Source organism: Bidens hawaiensis, unplaced genomic scaffold (assembly GCF_021521415.1).
Source record: "Bidens hawaiensis isolate Kalapana, Puna unplaced genomic scaffold, B.hawaiensis_p1.1 tig00025745_1, whole genome shotgun sequence".
Classification (NCBI taxonomy): domain Eukaryota; kingdom Viridiplantae; phylum Streptophyta; class Magnoliopsida; order Asterales; family Asteraceae; genus Bidens; species Bidens hawaiensis.
The window spans coordinates 265,552-285,494 of NW_027494114.1; positions in this window are offsets into that span (position 1 = coordinate 265,552).

The window sequence follows — 19,943 nt, forward strand, 5'->3', positions numbered from 1 at the left end:
ACCATTATCGTCACTCGAGTTATATCTTTTTATCACTAATACTACTATTATTAAAATGTTATAAGTATTAGTTATTATTAATATGGCACATAAAATTATTATTATAATAATTATTATTATTATTAAAACTTATAAATCTATTAATGATATATTCAACAACAAAATTAATAATTATTATATTTACTATTACTACTACTATTATTAGTTTTAAAAACAATTCTCATGTGGTAGTATATTTATATATATTATTATCATCATGATCTTATATATATATATAACATATTTTATAATTATTCTTATCATTACTATCTTTATCATTAATAACATCATTATAAGCTTTATTCTCTTTTTATTTTTATAAAACCGAACTCTTGAATTAAACCGTCTTGTTTCTATTTAATATTGGTTTAGTTATTTAAAAGCCCATTAAAATAATATTATTTTATTTTAAATTATCAATTAAGTACGAGTCCCTAATCGTTAACCAAATTAACCGGTAACCCGATTTGAAACCGAACCCCTCATTAAGGTTTTTCATTTACGATTTCAACTATAGTTTTATTATGGTTTCAAGTTCATTAATACATATTATATTATTTATTTTAGTTAAGGTGTTTATCGTTTCAAGTCGGATCTGTTCGTTTACCGTTCGAGCTTCATTTATTTATCTATTTAGTTTCTCAATTCGTCAATCGAGGTGAGTACTTTCATACCCCTTTTTCCATCTTCCGTTTTGGGGTGACAATTCATACTTATCAAACTAAATGCTTTATTTACTTGAATCTTTAAACCCACAAACGTGATTGTATACTTTACTTAAATAAATGCTCGATTTGGTGTTATATGCTTACATGCTTAAATGTTTATTGCTTTGGCGGGTAGCCACACTTGAATGCTAAACTTTGAATGCTAAGGCAGGTTGGCCTCACAAAATCCGATCTATTTGGTATCCCCTTATAGACGGTATCGCGATCCAAATCGAAATCCCGAATCCATTTGGTATTCTCTTATAGAGGGTTTCGTTAATGTATTCTTATTAACGATAACTATTTAGCATGAGGCGGGTAGCCTCATGGACACTATAATCCGAGTATACTTGGTTGTTACCATTTAGAAAGGGTCCGAACTATTTATCTTTTGCATATCTAAATTGTTGCTATTATTTATTGTTTTGTATACAAGTTTTGTGGTTTTTTATTACTATATACTTATATGTTCAAACTTATGAATTGCTCACCAGCCTTTGTGTTGACAGACTTTATTTTATGAAATGTTACAGGTTGACTTTTGTTGACTCGAGGACTTGACGAAAACGTTACCAAGACCATTAAGATATTAGAAAAAAAAAACAATATAATTGTTACTTGTATTCAACTTGTTTGTGTGGACGAGACGTGTTGTTTATTTGATTTGTTGAAATAAAATGAGTTAAATAAATATTGTCACTTTAAATAGTGTCTTGTGTATTTGTCCAATCACGTTGCACCCCGGCATGTTCCGCCGCCTTTGATCGGGGTGTGACATAACTGGTAATCACATAGTATGTCATTTTTTTAATGTTAAAGAAGTATAACAATACTATACTCAAATTAAAAAGAATAAAATTTTGTTTTTGTAATGTAATTTAAAATAATAATAATGATAATAATAATAATAATAATAACGTGTGAAAAAGTTAGAGCCTCTTAAAAGTCATGAGATAGTTGATTTTGAATAACAGTTAAATGTGTAACTATTATATAAATTAACAAAAGCTGATGGAAGTTCAAGTATCAAAATTTTAAAATTTTACTAAAAGCTTGTAGCTTTTTTTCAAAAGCTAATATAATGCTATGTGTAGTGGAGGGGCTACAAAATAGGGCAACTTGCACCATGTGGCGCTCAGTCAGCAAACGGTGGATTATTGTTGTAACGGTGTGATTTTGTTTTACCCCATAGGGTAAGGATTCTAAAAGAACCCTTTGTAAATTGAGAACTTTGAGAACCATTTTGGACCACTAAAAACACATTTAAAAGAAATATTTAAAAAAATCATAAAACAAAAAATAATAAAAATCTTAAAAAAGTAAAAAAAAAACAAAATTCTTATATTTCATTCCGGTTTCATTAAAAAAATAAAAATAAAATAAAATAAAAACGTCATATTATACACATATGTATAATTTTATATAATATTTAGTTACGTAATATACACAAATGTACAATATCATTTATCTTAAATTATGCACATGTGTACAAAAAAACATGTAAATGTACATATATGTATATATTATACATATGTATACATAATTTAGATAAACCGAGGTTTTTTTTAATATGAAACCGAGATGATAAAATAAGAATTTTGGTTTTTTTACTTTTTTGATTTTTGTGTTTTTTTTTATTTAATGATTTTTTTATTTTTGGGTTTTTTGTGGTCTAAAATGGTTCTCATAGTTCTCAATTTCAAAAAAGTTCTCTCATGATCCTGATCCTTACCCCATATATATATATATATATATATATATATATATATATATAGGGAATTGTTAAAATAAAAATTCACTCCAGTTACGAAAGCATTGATACTCTATAATAGCCAATGATCTTGTTAGATAAATGTTAGTGCACAAAAATTTGACACTGTGAATATGTTATCCTGGCATATGTTTTGGATCAGTTATCCTTAGCGTGTGTTCTAGATCCCGTCAGGATCAAGGATCCACAGTACTTATTATTTACTAACGGTTGTTCTCAAGTGTGGTCTTATATTTAGCAGGTATAACGGTTACAAGACTCGGTCTATCCACTAAATTGCAGTCAAGAAGATATTGACGTGTCTGGTGGTGTGCGAAAATATATATAATAATCACGAATCACAACTAAGCTTTAAAAACCAAACAATCTATCCTAGTTCACACAAACGGCAAGTGTACCGGTCGCGTATAGCAAAGATAAGGACAGTCCGGATATCGAACTCGAAGACACGTGAGAACGACTCAGATTATAAACCCCAATCCAAGTCCTACCTTAAAATATTTAACGATATTATTATTCTTTTATTTTTTTTATATTTTATTTTAATTACTTTAACTAACTTACTTAAGTTAATGAAACTGACAAGAAAAACTTAACCGGGTTATAAAGATGATCTCACTAGACAATAATTAGGGAAAATAGGTCCCCACGGTCAGTTTTACTAAAGATCCCTAAAAACGTCTAGAAAAGAAGATAAAGCACAGTTGATTTTCTAAGTACCCAATTGATTTATTACTTGGTCCGTATCAAAATCACAAATTCCTCTAAAGCTCGTAATCTTAACAAACTTAAGGAATAAGGGGTAATTCAATATTAACGATTAAATAATTCGGCTTACAAATTAACCTAATCAACAGCTAGAAAACCGCACGTGGTCTCGCAACGGCAAACTAAATCGAATAGACCAAAGAGACAAACCAACTCCTAATGTCTTGGTCCAACTAAAAGGAGATGAACCATTGATATGAACAACTTTAACCAAACAAACCCTATGGTGACGTCTACCACAAACAACCAAAAACACCAAGTAATTAGTCTAGCATGGAATCCTAAACAAAACACGAAACTAATTCATGTAAAGATAAAATCACACGGGGTTTTATTAATATAACATTGAACAACTCAATAGCAATCATAGAATAAAATCATAATAATATGAACTTGACACTAGAAAATCAATTATATGTTCGTTACTCACCCGAAACAATCATCAAAACATCGTCAATAAACCAAACCTAGGTAGTTCTAACAAGTTGAGCTACTCATATTGAATGGCGAACAATAAAAGTATAATATGCAAATCATGTTTTTTTTTAATCTTTGAAAATAATAAAAACCTGAAACAATAATAATGATACGAGCCACTGTTACTTTGTTTCTTGATTCTGTGCTGCTGCTACCTTGCAATAATTATATTTTCCACCAAATCAAAATTATGGCTATGCTTCTCTCACCAAAAGATCCTGCCATTAATATTCTTTTTGAGATGTTCTGCCGTGCGCTGCTCCCAAGAATTATATTAATATTCCAGCCGCCGAATAATATGCTTCTCTGCGCTCCTGCTCCCCTTAGCTCCATATATTTATATTACACTTTAACCAACTTTTGCTAGGTTTTAAATTTCTTGCAACTGCTTCCAATTCATACCTCTTCACGCGGGCCCATCAAAAATCAATAATTACTTGTTGTAGGCCTATGTTACAAACAAACTTAAACGTTGGTTAAAAATAAAGAAATAAGAACATAAGTAATTTAAGTAAGATGTCATATGATAATTCTTTTTCATATATCATAATTATAAAATTATGGTTCACATTTAATCATTTTCTGTTTAGACTCATTACGTATGAAAACCATAAATATATAACTAGGATTAAAATTAAGATATGTAACGCACCGACTTAATAAACCAACAAGTAGTTATTAATGTTGAGTTGGTTTCTCGTTTAAGCTCGTAGTCTCTTGACATATTTAATTCAAATACGAACCACTTTAGACTAATATTTAATAAACACCAACTCAAAATCATTTAAAAGTGTAGAAAATACTTATATAAATTACATATATTTTTAAAGCACATCATCTGGATTAATTATCCTTCTTAAGAGTTCTAGAGCTATGTCAGGATAATGGATCCTCGGTATTTGCCGCTATTAACGGTTGTATCTTATATGAAGGCTGATATTTAATAAGTGTAACGGCTAGAAGACCTGGTCTACCACCTATTTCGCAGCCTGAGTGATGGAGCACGTGGTCAAAGTGGCTGTTACGATTATATTGAAGACATGGCGGATTTTTAGGGATAATTAGTTAATAGTATTTATTATTAATAACTCCATTGAGTTATTATCTTATATATATAATTGAGATATGATCGATTAGGAGAACACATGTACTTACACATACAATAGAGCAGAAGCAAACACTCTCTCTACACACTAGCTTTCTTTGTAATCTCGATCATATACTCCACAAACACTTGTAATCACCTTTTATTTATCAATATAATCGACGGTGATAGTTTTCACCGTCCGAGGGTTTTTTGTGCCGGAGACCACGATAACCATATACTCATCGACCAAAGGTTACCTTGTTGATCATTGACTAAAGTGCTTCGACCAAAGATTATCTTATTAATCCTTGACCGGAGTTATTTTACCAACGATTACCTTGATAGTTTTGACCGAAGTAAGACTATCTTGGATAAGGGCTTTTTCCCTCGTGATCAAACATTTGTGTTCACCAATATTACGCTCATACACTTATCATTATCGAGTTAGCACCTCACCTCACATAACAGATTTGGATACTTGATCCTTAGCAGATTTTTGTCCAAAACAATTTGGCGCCCACCGTGGGGCAATTGGTGCTATAATCCATATTATTCCTATCAATATTCAACCATTCATACCCATATCACCAAAAAGGGCCTCTCAATCAACCTCTGCTTCATCAACCATACCATCATCGGTTTCTCTCTCATCAAGATCTTTGCCGTCGATGCCTCCGCCAATCACGGGAGAACCAAGGGCTGCTGCTCCTGGAAACAAGACACAAATTCCAGTCCTCCAGAGCTCAAAAACCACTGCTGCCATTTCGGTGGTCAAATCTAACAATGATGTTTCTGCAATGTTTTCACAGGTTAAGGCATACATGGAGCAGCAAAACAAAACCAACCAGATGATCCTACGTGAAATTGAAGATCTCAAGAAAAGAAAGAGGCCAGCGAAGGATCAGACTCCCTTGATGCCTAGGGTGCTGGATTTCACTACTCCAGGATCCGTGGCTCAACAAACTCAAGGATCCTCGTTCTTTCAGCCAGGATCATCTATCCTTCAACCAGGGTCCGTGGGTCAACAAACTCAAGGATCCTCGTTCTTTCAGCCAGGATCATCTATCCTTCAATAGGGGTCCATGGGTCAACAAACTCAAGGATCCTCGTCCTTTCAGCCAGGATAATCTATCCTTCAACAGGGGTCCATGGGTCTACAAACTCAAGGATCCTCGTCCCTTCAACAAGGATCATCCATCCTTCAACCAAGATCCTCTGGATTGTATCCTCAAGGATCCTTCAATTCCCAACCTCAAGGATCCTTCTGGCAGAATCAAGGATCCTCATAAATTCACTATCAAAGGTCTTCAGAGGTCCATGAAGGGGACATCATCCCCATGCAGACCATTGCCTCTGGTGGACCTGCTACTGTAGCAGATGCCTCTTATCTTAACTACACTTCTGGGATGCCAACGTTCAACCAACTAAGAGGTAACGCTTATAATCACATATCCTTATACACTAACCTTGGCTCTATGCTGGATACAGGTATCAATCAGGCTATGGCTAGGGAACTTCAGAAGCTTAAGGATATGATATCCAGCGTGTCAGGAGTGGTCCGTCCAATTCCTGAAATACCAGAAGGGAGTCACAAGCTGTCCAGATTTGCTCCACCGATATACGATGCGGAGATCCCGAAACGCTTTCAACCCCCCCCCCCCAACATGAAGGTGTATGATGGGACCACTGACCCGAAAGAACACGTGGCTCAGTATAGGGAAAGGATGGCGATCAATCCAATTCCTGAAAGACTCAAGGAAGCTTGTCTATGCAAGGGTTGCGGATCCACACTAACAGGATCTGCACTTAAATTGCTGCTAAGTCTCCCTCCATTTTCAATTACTTCTTTTTCTCATTTAGTTAACTTGTTCAACAGCCAATTTTCCTGTAGCAGGAAATTTGAAAAGTTAACTAGTGACTTATACCGAGTTATCAAACCAAGTGATGAATCCCTTAGGGATTTTGTTACAAGGTTTGGAAGGGAAGCCTTGGAAATCCTTAATCTTGATATGGCTACGGCTGTTGAGGCCTTCAAGATGGGACTTCAGAGGGGCTCCCCCTTTTATGATGATCTTGTGATGACTCCTTGCAGGTCCTTAGATGAAGTAAGAAACAGGGCGCTCAGATTTATACGGTTAGAAGATGACAAGAGGATCCAGGATCGTCTGGGGAATCAAACAAAACAAGAATCCTCTGACAAGAAGTAAGGATTCTCGTTCAAGAACAACAACACCAAGCCGTATAACAAGTTCAACAACCAGAACGTACGAGCAGTCGAAGAGGGAGATGATGATGAAGACTATCCATGCATCTCCGACTATTGTTTCTCTGTGGATACTCATGGCTTAATCTGTGCCATGAAGGATCTGGGGGAAAGGCAAGGTGGCCTCGAAAGAATGAGAAGACAACCACCTTCAAAGACAAATCCAAGTGGTGTGCATTCCATGAAGACTTTGGCCATCAGACCGATGATTGTATTGGTTTAAGGAGGGAAATTGGATACCTCCTAGGCAAAGGCCATTTCAAAGAACTCTTGGGAAGGAAGAAATCCAAGATCCAGGATCCTGAAGATCTTCCACAAAAAGCAACACCACCACCACCAGACGCTCATGTGATCAACTTCGTCTCCAGAGATACGGCATGATTCAAACTTCTTGTTCCGCAGAAGAATTCGAGTTGGATGATGAAAGAAGACCGCTCATGCCCACTACTCGAGTGACTGATCAAAGGATCTTCTTCAACTCGAGAATCCAAGATCCTCACCAAGATGAGCTGGATGTGCAAGTGGTGAATTTCAACTCTGGAGGTTCAGACATTTGCGGAACTTCTTTCTCAGCAGCAAGGAGACTTGCCAAAAAAGTCAAGATGGATAACGGAGACCGACCGATAGTATCTATCACCTTAACAACAGATAAAAGAATCTTCTTCGATGAGGAAGACAAGCTAAACATCCAGGATTCCCCGGCAACGGCGCCAAAAACTTGATGTGCGAAAATGTATATATAAATAAAACACAAGTCGCATCTAAGCTTTAAAAACCAAACAATCTATCCTAGTTCACACAAACGGCAAGTGTACCGGTCGCGTATAGCATAGATGAGGAAAGTCCGGATATCGAACTCGAAGACACGTGAAAACGTTTATAATCACTAAACTCTAACCAAGACTCACCAAAATATTTAATTGATTTTTTTAGAATTAATTTAACTACTTAACTTAACTAAATGAAAACTTTTGACAAAACTTCGGAAACTTTGACTGCAGTGATAAAAACGTCTACCTAGGTAAGAATCATATTGAAGGAGATGACAAGACAATGGATTGAAAACTCTCACGACACCGGTTCTAAAGGATGACACAACTAAGGTTCGCTCAAGAAGGTCAGATCACCTCTCAGTCTCACTAACAAACTCTAACTTATCTTAGTTGATTTTAAGAACAAACCGGGAAGACAAATTATTAACGTGTTCTAATGTCGACTCACCTCTCGGTCTCACCGACACACTAGCCTAATGGAAACGAATACTATGCAACCAAGGATAGAGGAACAATTCAACTTAACTTAAACTAGACCAACTAGTCGCTCAAACATCTAAACCCGACAAGAACAAAACCCGCTCTCGCGCGATCTTAATTCTAACAAGTAAAAGTAATGAGACGAGTTTACTTCTTATCACCTCTCGGTCTCTAAGAAGGTGTTTCACAACTGATTTTATCTAATTAATTTACCCATTTATCCCTACGGTTGTACTTCCCGCAAATAAACCCTGAACACAAAGTAAAGAGCCTTAAACATGCAACAACTAATCAAAACCGATTTAATTAATTAAAGCACGAGGTTATTAGGTATAATCAAACAAAACACAGCCACTAAACATAATCTAATTTACTGTTAAATCAAACTTTACATTAACAATTTAAGCCATGATCATTAACAATCCATATTACTAGTCAAAACCTAACAATATTCATCAAACCTAGGTAGAACAAACAAGATTAGCTACTCATTAAGTTTGGACAGCCCTTAACATTCAAGTAAAACATCATAAACATCAACATAAACATTATCAAACTCATTCAAGATCCAAGAATAACTAAATCAAAGTCAAACAATCAATTACTTACAAAACAATCCAAAGAAAAAGATCAATTCAAATAGTTAGGGTTCTTGAACAAGAAACAAAGTTTAAAGATGATTACTTAAGGTTATATGGATGAGATTATGAATGTATTTGATGCCTAGCAGCTGCACAAGAGTCTCCTTGGTGTTCTTCTTCCTCTCCAACCGTCACAGCCACCACAGCCGCCAAACTTTTCTTCTTTTTCCTTCTCCTTTGCTGCTGCCGATCGAAATTGTGGGCTTGGGTCGGGCCTTGAGTTGTAGCTTTGAAACTTGACCAAAAAGGCCCCTAAAGTCTTCCAACTTAACTCTTTTTTCACCATCTTTCATAAACCTACAATTAACATTTAAACTTTGTAAATTATTGCACTTAACCCCCAATACTTTCATAAAATAAGCAATTAAGCATAAAAACCATGATAAAATCATAAGGAAAGTAAGTGTGTTTTACTACACATCATGTGCATTCCATGAAGACTTTGGCCATCAGACCGATGATTGTATTAGTTTAAGGAGGGAAATTGGATACCTCCTAAGCAAAGGCCATTTCAAAGAACTCTTGGGAAGGAAGAAATCCAAGATCCAGGATCCTTAAGATCTTCCACAAAAAGCAACACCACCACCACCAGACGCTCATGTGATCAACTTCGTCTCCAGAGAGTACGGCATGATTCAAACTTCTTGTTCCGCAGAAGAATTTGAGTTGGACGATGAAAGAAGACCGCTCATGCCCACTACTCGAGTGACTGATCAAAGGATCTTCTTCAACTCGAGAATCCAGGATCCTCACCAAGATGAGCTGGATGTGCGAGTGGTGAATTTCATCTCTGGTGGTTCAGACATTTGCGGAACTTCTTTCTCAGCAGCAAGGAGACTTGCCAAAGAAGTCAAGATGGATAACGAAGACCGACCGATAGTATCTACCACCTTAACATCAGACAAAAGAATCTTCTTCGATGAGGAAGACAAGCTAAACATCCAGGATCCTCATCACGACGGTTTGATTATTACTTTATTTATCTCTAACCATTATGTACGCAGGATCCTAGTTGACGGTGGGAGCTCGGTCAACATTATCCAACATGATGTCCTCAAGAAGATGAACATTCCGGATTAAGAGATCATTCCTAGAACATCAGTGCTAGTTGGTTTCAGTGGTGAAACCAAGAAGACATTGGGGGACATCAACCTCCCAATTTATATCGAAGGGTTAAACTCTTACCAAAAATTTTGTGTTATAGATAACCTTTCCTGTTGCAATGTTATTTTAGGTAGGCCCTGGCTCCATGGAATGAAGGTAGTAGCCTCAACTTATCACCAATGCATCAAGCTACCTACTCTTTGGGGAGTTGTAAAGATAGTGGGTGACCAAGCGGAGGCCAAGAACTATTATTCATCATCAATGAAGCCAACAGCCAAGCAAACTATATCATAGCAACTACAGCAACATCCTAGGGACGTGTTGGAAGCTCGGGAGAAAGACCTTAAAGAAGTATCATTGGACCCCGAGGATCCAGAGATAAAGGTGTTCCTAGGATACAGTATTCCCAGTAAGATTGAGGAGGATTTAATATCCTTCTTAGGGTGAAGAAGATCTACCTTTTCCTTCAAGCACTCAGACATGACAGGTATTTCAAGAGAGGTAATCACTCATAAGCTAGGCCTTGATTTATCTGTTAAACCCGTCCATCAGACGCGATGAAAATTCGCTCCTGAGAGGAACAAGATCATACAAGAAGAAATTGAAAAACTTCTTAAGGCCGGTATGATCAGAGAGGTTAAGTATCCTCGATGGCTAGCCAATGTGGTCGTTGTTTCAAAAAAGAATGGAAAGTGGAGGGTGTGTGTCGATTTTACCGATTTAAACAAGGCATGCCCCAAGGATCCTTTCCCATTACCACATATAGACTCCATGGTGGATGCAACGGCGGGACATGAAATGATTACCTTTATGGATGCATCCTCTGGATTCCAACAAATTCATATGGAACCATCTGATCAGGAGGATACAGCGTTCATGACTCCTACCGGCATATACTGTTATACTGCTATGCCGTTTGGACTAAGAAATGCAGGGACAACATACCAAAGACTAGTCAACATGATGTTCAAGGATCAGTTGGGAAAGACTATGGAAGTATACATAGACGATATGGTGGTAAAGTCGAAGAAAGCTGAGGATCACCTTAGAGACCTCGAGGAAGCATTCAATATCCTCGACCAGTATAACATGAAATTGAATCCGTCAAAATGCCACTTTGGTGTTAAGGCTGGAAAGTTTCTGGGATATATGGTGACTAAAAGAGGAATTGAAGCAAGCCCCGAACAGATTGAAGCCATCCTCAATTTGAAATCTCTTGCAAACGCAAAGGATGTCCAAAGGCTCACAGGAAGAATAGCCGCTCTCAATAGGTTCATCTCAAGATCCTCCGAGAAGTGCAAGGACTTCTATGACATCCTTAGGAAGAATAAGTTTGAGTGAACGTAAAAGCATGAGGCTGCGCTTACAGCCTTGAAGAATTACTTATCCTCAGCACCGGCTCTGATGAAGCCTGTGGATGGAGAATCCTTATACCTCTACCTAGCTGTGTCAGGTAATTCTGTAAGTGCCGTCCTTGTAAAGGATCATGATGGTGAACAACATCCTATTTATTATGTAAGTAAAAGCCTCTTAGATGCATAGGTCAGGTATTCTCACCTTGAAAAATTAATTCTTGCTTTGATTATGGCCTCAACCAAGTTGAGACACTATTTTGAAACACATACTATTATTTTGAGAACTAACTATCCTGTTAAGAATGTGCTTAAAAAACCAGAAATGTCAGGTAGAATGGCCAAGTGGGCTGTGAAGCTGAGTGCATATGATATTCAGTATGAGCCTAGAACAGCCATTAAATCACAAGCGCTTGCAGACTTTGTGGCTGATTTCAGTAGTGACATGCAAAATAAAGCTGATCTAGAAGTCCAACAGCTTGAAGAAACCAAGGATCCTTGGATCCTCTTTACAGATGGAGCATCCAATGTAAGAGGAACAGGTTTGGGCATACTACTAAAATCGCCACATGGGGACATAATACCCCAGTCCATTGCATGTGCATTCCAAGCCACCAACAATAAGGTAGAATACGAAGCACTTATCGCAGGTTTACTCATAGCTAAACAGATGAGGATCAGGTATCTTCAAGTTTATATAGACTCTTTACTTATAACTAACCACTTTAACGGTTCTTATACTGTAAAAGGTGAGAATATGGTCAAATATTTAGAAATTGTGAAGGAATTGGCAAAATCCTTCGAATTGTTTAGTATAATACAGGTACCAAGGGAAGAGAATGCTGGGGAAGATGCCTTAGCAAACTTGGCATCATCGTTGAAAATCCCGGATGATGTAAAGATACCTATCATTCATATATTGTCTCCGGCAATTGGAGAACAAGAATCCGTGAAGATAACAGTAGATTGCACATGAGAACATACGGATCTAACATCCTTTTCAAAAGTAGGATCTTGGATCCTTCCAATCAAAAAATTCCTGCAAGATGGAGAGATCCCTACAGGGGAAAATCCTAAAGCTTTCAGATTAAAGGTATCACAATTCATTATTTTACAAGATATTGTGCATAGAAAATCTCTTGCAGGTCCCTATCTGAGATGCATTGAGGATCATGAAATACAAGAGGTACTTCAAGACTTCCACGAAGGCGATTGCGGCAACCACACAAGGGGGAAGAGCATTATTCTCCAGAATACTTAGGACTGGATACTTCTGGCCAACAATGAAGAAGGATGCTATGGAATACTCAAAGAAGTGTGATGCTTGCCAAAGGCATGGAAATATTCTTCACCAGCCAGCAGAACCTATGTATCCTATATCCTCTTCATGGCCTTTCATGAAATGGGGAATGGATATTGTAGGCAAGCTACCAAAGGTACCAGGCGGAAAGGTCTTTATGCTTGCTATGACATACTACTTTTCAAAATGGATAGAAGCAGAAGCTTTTGTTCAAGTACGCGAAAAAGAGGTGATATCCTTTATTAAACGAAATATTATAACTAGATTTGGTATTCCCTCAGAAATCGTTTGCGACAATGGTTCCCAGTATATCGGGAAAAGAACCACTAACTTTTGTGACAGCTGGGGCATCAAGATGATCACTTCTACACCAGTTCATCCTCAAGCCAATGGTCAAGCGGAGTCTAGCAACAAAATCATCATCAACAATTTAAAGAAGAAACTAGGATCCAGGAAGGGAAAATGGGCTGAAGAACTTCCTTATGTTCTTTGGGCCGACAGGACAACACCCAAGAATGCAATAGGCCAGACACCATTCTCATTGGTATTTGGCTCAGAGGCAGTAATTCCTACAGAAATGGTGATTCCTACAGCAAGAACGAGCATCCGTGATCCTGAAGCCAATGAAGAAATCCTTCTTGAAGACTTGGATATTGTAGAAGAACTCAGAGACTTAGCCAAAATCAGAATGGCCGCGTATCAACAAAGGGTATCTGGGGCATACAACTAAAATATAAGGATAAGAAGATTTCAAGAAGGAGATCTAGTCTTGAGGAAAGCCTTCCAAAACACAACCAATCCGGCAGATGGGAAACTAGCACCCAAGTGGGAAGGTCCTTATCTGATCGAGTCGGAAGCAGGGAAGGAGACATATCATTTTCTCACCATGGAAGGCAACAAATTACCAAGAGCATGGAATGCTATCCATCTCAAGAAGTATTTTTTCTAGTCAGGATCTAGTATCCTTCGAAAATCAAGCATCCATCTAGGATCAAGGATCCTAAAATTGGTAATATCTATCTGATCACTTATTTATTTCATATTTTTGTTAATAATTTAAGGATAATATATTCTTAACATTTGTCTTTTCCAAGTTTTAAAGTAACAATGCAGGTTTCAATAAGAAGTTCAATGTCTAAGAGGTTGGCCACCTCTCCCTCACGCTTAAGGTACATTACTATTTTCCTTGGCCTAGCCCACGATTGGATATGACCCCCGATGGTCATATCCTCCAAGGTTTAAAGGTTTTCACCTCTCTTATAAATTAGAGTTTCTACACTCTCTCCTGGAGCGCACGCTATCCAACATATAGTTCGGGGCAGCGGGACCAGTACACTCTTAGTGGCTGACAATTTCGTTGCTTTCGGCTATATGGAGGATCCTACGATTTATGGTAGACGTACCATACCACTGGTTTATAACGTTTTCACATTATCTCAAGACAAAGGTTTCTAACATTTACATGTTAGCTAAGGTTTATAACGTTTTCATGTTATCTCACGTTTGGGCTAAACCCCGGTTTGGGAGAGTCCCAGTTAACATCCGTATTTGGGCTTGTCCCCAGTTCATGGGCTTGTCCCCAGATTACGCGGGCTTGTCCCCAGTTGCACGGGCTTGTCCCTAGTTTATTTGTTGGGCTTGTCCCCAGTTTATTGGGTCTAATCCCATATAATATCATAAGTTATTTGCATCAGGTATCATAAATTAGATTCTGAGGATCACCGAAGGATCTATACTATGGATTCAAAATCCTTAAATTCAGTTTTATAAGGATTGCAAAAGGATCAATACTTATGGTAACTTAGGTCTAACCAGACCTTACGGTATGATTTCTGTTAATCGGTTTACACTTATTTGATTTCAGTTTATATCTTCATAGATATAAGGATTCATTATTCTCAATCTATTTTTATAAGGATTTAAGATCCTAGTTTATTTTTGCAAGGATATTCTATCCTAAAAACTTTTTACTAAATAATATTTCTCAAAACTTTCAACAAGTCTAAAGCTATATCAGACAAACTTTCAAAATAACAAGTAACAAGCGAATAGTCAAAAGTTTTAGACTATTATTAAACATAAGTCACCTGGACTTATCCAAAAATCTTAACCCGGATTTTTCCATTCAAAAAATGGACCATCCACCCGGGTTAATCAGGTGTTACTAATTGTTCATGATTTGCAGGGAGAAGGATATACAGCCGGAAGGGAAGTCCCCAAGGAAACTCCATTGATATATGACAATTATATCCAGCTTGTCAAATCTCATATGTTTTTGCAGGAAGTTTGAATTTAAAGGCAAAATGACAGCTGTGATCTTATCACAACAGAAATTTGACACTGTGGATATGTTATCCTGGCATATGTTTTGGATTAGTTATCCTTAGCGTGTGTTCTAGTTCCCTTCAGGATCAAGGATCCACAGTACTTATTATTTACTAACGGCTGTTCTCAAGTGTGGTCTTATATTTAGCAGGTTTAACGGTTAGAAGACTCAGTCTATCCACTAAATTGCAGTCAAGAAGATATTGACGTGTCTGGATTAATTATCCTTCTGAAGAGTTCCAAAGCTATGTCAGGATCATGGATCCCCGGTATTTGCTGCTATTAACGGTTGTATCTTATATGAAGGCTGATATTTAATAAGTGTAACGGCTAGAAGACCTGGTCTACCACCTATTTCGCAGCCTGAGTGATGGAGCACGTGGTCAAAGTGGCTGTTACGATTATATTGAAGACATGGCGGATTTTTAGGGATAATTAGTTAATAGTCTTTATTATTAATAACTCCATTGAGTTATTATCTTATATATATAATTGAGATATGATCGATTAGAAGAACACATGTACTTACACACACACTAGAGCATAAGCAAACACTCTCTCTACACACTAGCTTTCTTTGTAATCTCGATCATATACTCCACAAACACTTGTAATCACCTTTTATTTATCAATATAATCGACGGTGATAGTTTTCACCGTCCGAGGGTTTTTTGTGCCGGAGACCACGATAACCATATACTCATCGACCAATGGTTACCTTGTTGATTATTGACTAAAGTGCTTCGACCAAAAATTATCTTATTAATCCTTGACCGAAGTTATTTTACCAACGATTACCTTGATAAGTTTTGACTGAAGTAAGACTATCTTGGTTAAGGGCTTTTTCCCTCATGATCAAACCTTTGTGTTCACCAATATTACGCTCATACACTTGTCATTATCGAGTTAGCACCTCACCTCACATAACAGATTTGGATACTTGATCCTTAGCAGATTTTTGTCCAAAACAATAAATAGTTGAGATCAAATCTAGCAAAATTGTATAATTAAATTGTTTAATTTAAACAATTTAAGGTACAAAAGGTTATATAAGTAAATTACTTTGACGTGCTTTATGTCAATTCACCCATCAGTCATGTCTTTTTCTCTCTTTTACGTCTTTCTCTCTTATGTTTTTTCTCTCTCCTATATTTTGGTATTGTACGTTTTTTAACATTTTTCGAACATATGTTATAAGAAAATTTTATACACGAATTAATTCAATATTTCCAGTTAAAAACATATTTTTTCCGAGCATATATTTTTCGAATAGTTTACGTATGAATTAATTCAAGTCTCCAAACTAAACATATGTTTTCCAAATATTTTATATACAAAATCTTTTCAAGTACAACAAATTTGTAATACAATATTCATTGAACTAAAAATAAATCCGTAATAAAAATGGAATATCATTGAACTAAAAACGAGAACAACCATACTCTAAGTATATCTCACAAACAACCCTAAAAACTTGATCTTCACCTGTGCTCTTTGTATGCTTTTGATCTTCCCGACGTCATAAACTAACATTAAGATGAAATATCACAAATCAACACCAAAAATCATATACACAAATCATGATATTTGAATACACTCATATGGTTTGAAGATCTAGGTTTTTATTTCATAAACTTGAACATTAAGATGAAATATCCCAAATCAATACCAAAAATCGTAAACACCGATCATGATATTTGAAAACATCATATCTTGAAAAAAAAAATTAAAAAATATACCAAATACATGCTTTAGATCTAAAATCTTGCAAAAAAACCATCAACGATCTACCAAACGAAAATAAAATTATTTAGATCTTAAAACGAAAAGAAAAAGAAAAAAAAACATTCTATCTTGAAAAAAAAACACATCAACAAGATCAAAGATCTACCAAAAAAAAGGGTAAATAACTACCAAACATCATAGATCTATCATACGTCTACCAAGAAAAACACCTACCGGATTATGAGGTTCTCACCGGAGCCGCCGCCCACCCGCCGACGATGGCGTTAGGGTTCAAATGGCCTCCGAATATAGCCACCAAATCCCCCACCGGCGGCGTCGATATCATACTTGTGCGTTGGCCTCCATTGTTGCTTCAGTTTTCCCTAAATAAACTCCATTGTAGTTTTGTAAGAGAGAAAAAAAAACTATAAATATTAAAGATAAGAAGGAAAAATGGTTTGAATATCTTATTTATTACTCTAGAAAAAAACCAATATGCCCTTATATGATTATTGAAATAAAACAAGTAAATTGTAGATGTGGTCTTATCTTAACCACTCATTTGAGTTCGCCGGGTTTTCTCAACTGGACAAAGTTTACAAGTTTACATTATATACTGATGTGCTAAAAACAGTCAATTATATATCAAGCAAATTAAACAAGTAATAAAAACTAGACCTAAGACTCAACTACACAAAACATCGGCAAGTGAACCGATCGATTGTATTAAAGCTAAGTAAGTCCGAAATATCGAACCCACAGGACTCTATAAATTATGTTAATTAACTAATTAGACTCGATTTACGAACGACTATTTATTATTAATGTTTTAAGGGGTATTTTAAACTAAAATTAAACTAAGAAAATAAATAAACAAGTAAACGAGAAACAAGCAACCAAACACAAGATCGAAACCAATAAGAGAAGAAATCTACCTAGGTAAGAATCCCATGCATCAACAATCATCAAGCAATGGACAAATAACATGATTATGGAAACTGATTTCTAAACATATTCATCTAACAAACCCTAAGGACCCTTGACTGAATCAAATGAAATCCCAAAGAACAATTATTAGATTATTAAGCAATCAGTATTATTGATTTCCACAAAGTCATCAATTATGGTTAATTAAAAGTATCTAAAGCAAGCAATCTTACGAAACACTAAACTCTAGATACCTTGATAAGCTAACATGACATCATGAACATGGATCAACACAATAAGCAAGAATATTGTCACTAACTATCCTAGCATGCAATTGACCAAGACACATGAATAACTCCTCACCTTACAGCTATTGGAATTTAGCAAAACATTCAAAATCCTAATCAACGATTAACAAGCTTCTATGATCTAATGGGCCCATTAAATCACAAAAATCAAAACACCAAGTAATGATTAAACATAAACCCTAAATCTAAATAACACAATCAAAAGATAAAACATCTATGTGAAGCAATAGTTAATAATCAACCAAGATAATAAATACTTATACGCATCATGAAAACAAAACCAAGTCTTTTACTATTAAATTAACGAAACCATAATCAAACAATTGTCCAAAGCAAGAATCAAGTCTTAAACATGTTCATCAAACCTAGGTAGACATGAAGTCTAGCCTAGAATCATTATTGAAAACAATCCTAAACAAGTATTAAAAACAAAGAGAAACATCATGAAAGATAATGAACAAGAACAAAGATAAAGAACGAGAGAACCCGTCTTAATCGACCCTTGAACACTTGTACGAAAGCTTAATGATCCTCCTTCTTCCTAGCCTCCAAAACACCTTCAATCTTAGCTTAAACCCTTGGAAAATTGGCTGGAAAAAACTTAGAATCGGCTAGGGTGTAAAGATATATATAGATATATATATATATATATAGAACGCATAATGGGCTTGGACTTGCAAAATATGTTGACCAGAAGGCCCTAGGCGCCGCGCGGAGGCATACTGCCTTTTGCCTTAGCGCGCGGCAGCGCCCCTTTGGGGAATTTTCGGATTTTTGTTGTTTTTTCTTGATTATTATTTATTAAATCTTGATTAATCTAAGCCCTGCTTGCGGTGCGCACATATGATGTATATATGTGTGAACCCTCGGGTGGGCAAAAGTGAAATTGCACTAATTTTGACGTTATTTTACTAATCTGGTGAAAATAACGTTAAAAGTGACGGACGGTTAATCAGGCATCATGTAGTGGCGTTGATAGCCGAAAGACAAGGGTACATGCACCGATCAGCCGATGTCCCGATGATTGAGTGCTATGTGCCTTATGTCCAAGGCTTGATGCAAAACTACTACCGAGCCGGGGTCTCACCGGAAGCAGCCTCTCTATCCTTATGGGGTAGAGGTAAGGTTGTCTACATCTTACCCTCCTCAGACCCTACCATAGCTTTGCTATTGGTGGGATATACTGAGTACGATGATGATGATGATGATGAAATCTTGATTAATCTCTTCTTAAACTCCAAGTAACATTGAGAATCTTCTAGAACTTGTTTCCCTTGCTTCTCCACGCCATCATATGTATGAAAACATAACAAAACATTAGTGAACCAATCACGTAATCATCGACAAGCAAAACGAACAAAACATGAACTTAACCTTTACATGATATGATAGAAAGAATTAAAGCTTAACACTCAAGACACCAAAAGATATAAAACATAATAAGTGGATAAAACTTGACTCAAAACCTTAAATAAAAGAAAGATAAACGAAACTCGAACTAAAACAAACTTAAAACATTAAATAGACATAACTTTACAAAGGAATCGAGATGTATAAATAGATGTATATCAAATATCCCCACACTTACACTTTTTTCGTCCCTGAAAAAGTCTGATGCAGTTGGATCAGAATCGGAAAATTACAGTCTAACAAACATATAGGTTAATTTTTAAAGCTCAGAAAACGCAAAAACCGCGATCACCGATATTGTTGTCCACTTAAACCCATGCCTTAATCTTACCGGGACAAATAAGATCCGACAATAATAGTACTCAGTGGTTTACACAATTAAGACCCGCTTATTTTCAGCTTTTACCGGACCAGACCACCCCAACTTGACTTAAACCTCAAAATTAGCAGATTTAAAACTTTTGTTGCTCTATTTTTATCATGAAT